General features: G+C 37.5%; 1 pseudogene; it reads right to left on the reverse strand.

The window, feature by feature from the left end:
* Positions 1–1,941: 1,941 nt before the first annotated feature.
* Positions 1,942–2,874, reverse strand: LOC103581735 (annotated as a pseudogene).
* Positions 2,875–4,580: the final 1,706 nt, after the last annotated feature.

The following is a 4,580-nucleotide window of genomic DNA, read 5'->3' on the forward strand; positions in this document are numbered from 1 at the left end:
GCCAGAGCAGTTCTGGAAACTCTGCCTATGCTGGACAAACAGAATCAGTCTACCTTCATCTACAAAGGAGAACAGCTTCTTATTGCCTGGAGATCATGTAATAACCTCACCTGAAGTTGATTCCTTCCAAAATGGTGCTTAGTTTCTTAAGGTTCATCTCACTGTGCCTCACTTCTACTAGGCCTATAACAAGGATCCGATATCAGCACAGCTCCGAGGGGAAGTTCATACATTTTGAACCTGAAAGTTCAGCATTTCATTAGAGTATATCACAAATGCTTCTTTTCTCAGCTGTTGATTAACAATCACTGGATAGTCAATGAGTATCAATGGATGATTTATAACCATTTGAATTATGTCTTTCTCAAATTCAAATTACTCATTGATTAATCTCAAATTACTCATTTGATTAATCTCAAATTACTCATTTGATTGCTGTTTCTCAACTTGCAAAATTCCATTTATAGGTACATGTTAGTTCTTCCATATAATTTGCACGTTTAAAAATTATTTTTAAATCTAACCATTTACATTGTTCTCTTGAGGTATTCTCCAGTTGATTTTCTAATTTATTTTTTTCAGTACAATATTTATCTTCAACACAGAATTGAGTTTTATAATGAGAATTTTCAAAACTAACAGTTAAACTTACTGAAATAATAAAGTACCAAAAAATGACAGGACCATTAAAGATTCAGAATTTCAGGAACCAAGATTTGGTTCATGCTACTAGAAATGAAACCCAGTCAGCTGAAGGTCATCCTGGGGTCAAATGGAAGGTGCAGTAGAGAGTGCAAGAAATAAAGATGTAAATGTGAATATTGATTAAGTCTCATGACCAATTGCAGAAACAGGGACTGTAGTAGCAATGCACTATATATATATATATATATATACACACACACACACACACACACACATACATATATACATACATATATATACACACATACACACATACATATATAATATATATATATAGTTTCATATATAATATATGTATAGTTTCATATATATGAATATATATATATAGTTTCATTTCTAGTTTCTTAGTTTTTATTAAGAAGGTTTTCATTAGTCAGTTTAACAATCTATTCTTCATGTTACAGATTACTCAAGAAGGATTGTAATCTAAACTAGAAGAAAAATTAACATTGAAATTAACATAACCCAGAATGTTTAAGATGTTGTGGGGTTTTGCAGGGGTTTGAGGGGTAAGTGAGACTACGTTTGTAGAATCATCTTGTCCAGTGGAAGAATGAAAATGTTTATTTTTAAGGAGGTTCAAAATACATATATGAGTGTTATGAGTGCTGAGTAGTCCAAGGAGTCAAATATTCCACTTACTTAACTTGTTATCTTCTGCTGAAAAATCCACCTTTGTACAAGTATACTCTCCCCTGATATGCTGGGAGTAAGAGTCTTAAAAACATAACTCTCCTTTACCAGATGGCTTAATGTTAGTTTTGGTCAATAAGGACACATTCGAATAAGATTTGAAATTAAAAGGATCGGAGAATAGACTTTACTAAACATTCAGAATAAAATGTCAAAGGAAGACATGAGGCAGGTATGTGAGGAGAATAGATGAAGAATGAATATGAAAAAATAAATAACAGGGCCAGAGACCGGTCCGCTCACTGGTTGAGCGCAGTGCGGGTACGACACCGAGGGTTGCGATCCTGTTGCCGGTCGTGGTATGGGCGCGACACTGAGGGTTGCGATCCCGTTACCAGTCACGAAAAAAGACAAAAAAAAAGGAAAAAAATAATAATAATAAATAAATAAATAAATAACAATTGCCAAACCAAGAGAGGTCTAAGCAAATGCGAGAGACACTGAACTCTGATCTGTGCCTGGCTCCTGCATGCACATTATGTTCTCATATCATTCCATATTAATTCTAGGACTCAGCACTAAAGTGAAATTCTGAAATGCTTTTCATATAAGTTACATCTTTTCTAAAAGCAATTGATGATACCACATTTTTCTTATGGCATTCTTCCATGTTTCTCAGTGTGTAAATTAGAGGGTTGAACATGGGAGCAATGATGGTGTAGAAAAGAGCAAACACTTTGTCTTCTGGAAAAGTTGTGGCTGGCCTAATGTAAATGAAGAGAACAGGCACAAAGAATAGGACCACGACTGTGATGTGAGAACTGCAAGTGGAAAGAGCTTTGGTACGGCTCTCTGCAGGGTAAACCCTGATGGAGTATAATACCAGAAAATAAGACACTATCAAAATCACAAAAGTTGCCAAAGCAATCAGACCTGAATTAAAAATTACCAAGAGACCAATTCTGTATGTGTCAGTGCAAGCCAACTTCAGCAAAGGATACACATCACAGAAGTAGTGGTCTATCTCATTGGGCCGCAGAATGGTAAGAAGATGGTGAGAAGAAACTGACTGGCAGAGTGTATAAATCCCCCAATGCAACAAGCCATGATGATTGTGTGACACCTCTGCCTGCTCATGATGACAGCGTAGTGCAGGGGCTTGCAGATGGCCACATAGAGGTCATAGGCCATCCCTGTGAGAATGAAGATCTCAATGCCTCCAAAGAAATGAGTGGTAAAGAGCTGTATCATGCAGTTGTTATAGGAAATGGTCTTCCTTTCTGCCAGTAAATCAGTCATTAGTTTTGGGGTCACTGTAGATGTGTAGCAAAGATCAGAGAGTGAGAGATAATTGAGGAGGAAATACATGGGTTGGTTAATTAGCTGAGTGCACGTGATAGAAATCATTATGAGTACATTTCCCATCCAGATAGCAATGTAGCAAAATAAAAATAACACAAAGCAGAGGACTTCAATGTTCTGGTTTTGAGAAAATCCCAAAAGAATAAACACAGTGACATTATTTCTATTTTCCATAGTCGTCCAGTACAGTAAAAATGCATAACAGCCACCTGAAAAGATATAATGCATAAGTCAGAATCAGAAATGTCATGGAGAATATAAAAGATAACACTAATATCAACACTATGTTCAAAAATATGATACCAGAGTTTCAGTAAATGAAAATCTGTTTTTTTTTTGAAAATCTGTTTTTTAATGAAAGTTTTTTTATTAGTCTCATGATGATTTTCATAGGTCATTCTTTCAAGACAATATCTTCAGTCATGACATTAATAAAAATGAATGCATTCAATCAATTTTTAAAAGTTTTAAAAATTATTATTAGCTGCTAAACATTTCCCAATATACAGCTTACAAAAGACATAGCTCTAGGTTCTGACCCAAAATGTTAAAGATGAAACCATAGATCTTACATTTTTTTACATATGTAATTTTTTTTTCCTTTTTGTCTTTTTTCGTGTCCAGCAACGGATCGCAACCCTCAGCATCGCGCCCGTACCAGACCGGGACTGGCAACGGGATCGCAACCCTCAGTGTTGCTCCCACACCTCGCTCCGCCAGTGAGCGGGAACCGGTCTGTATGTGGGATCCGAACCCTCGGCAGGAGCGCCACCACGCTTCCCAGCGGCTCACTGTAGCAGTGCGCCACCGGGCCGGCCCTGTAATTTTTTTTTTCTTCTTGTTTTATGACCGAGAAAGGGATCGCTCTGAGCACCGCACGGCCTTCCCTATATAGGATCTGAACCCGTGGCAGAAGCGCCACTGCGCTCCCAGCACTGCACTCTTCCAAGTGAGCCACGGGGGTCGGCCCTTTACATATGTAAATTTTAACAGTAATCACTAGTGGAATATATTCTACCTCAAAATCCTTTTAGAGGTAAAAAAATAAAAATAAAAATTAATATAAATATAAGCCCACATGGGGTCTTCCAAAAGTTCATGGAAAGATTCATACTATGTTTTAATCCCATTTTTCCATGAAATTTTTGAAGTACCCTCTGTGTATATACTTGCAATGCAAAGTGAAAGATAACTCTCAGCAAAAGAACCACGCAATTGGTTCTAGTAATTTTTCATTGCTTGTTTGCCTTTTCCTTATTTGTGATTTAAAATGCTGATACTTTATAACAAGTATGTCTGTCCCTGTAGGCATTTCCATTGTAATCATGTACTTAAATGATCCACAGAATAAAGCAATTGTTAAAACTAAAAAAGAGGAGTAGAAGGCGGGTTTACCAAGATGGTTTTGCTTTTGACTCAGTATATCATATTTTGCAAGTCAGTTTTTTTCTGTTTTCTGAATTGAAGTCTGCATTTCTATTTTCTATTTTGTCCAACTTATGCCTCTTGCCAAAACCCATGAAGAATCCTGACATAGTGTAATTCAGAGAAAAGGTTATTGGAAAGATTATGAGAAAAGGTTTATGTCAAGTCAAATAGTTGGCACCTGGGTTCCATTACCTAACTATGTTATAGTGTGTGAATTTGGGTACCAATTGCTTCATTTCTTTGAATTAAAGTTTTCTCACTTATAAAATGGGGAAACCAGCCTGGACATTGTCTCAAAATGCATAGCCTGCACATTGTCTCAAAAATGTGTGACGTATGGGGCCGGCCCGGCGGCGCTGGGCCGGCCCGGTGGCGCACTGTGCTAGTGCACCGCTTGGGAAGCGCGGCAGCGCTCCCGCCAAGGGTTCGGATCCCACATGCAGACCGGTTCC

Source organism: Galeopterus variegatus, unplaced genomic scaffold, assembly GCF_000696425.1.
Source record: "Galeopterus variegatus unplaced genomic scaffold, G_variegatus-3.0.2 Scaffold13813, whole genome shotgun sequence".
Lineage (NCBI taxonomy): Eukaryota > Metazoa > Chordata > Mammalia > Dermoptera > Cynocephalidae > Galeopterus > Galeopterus variegatus.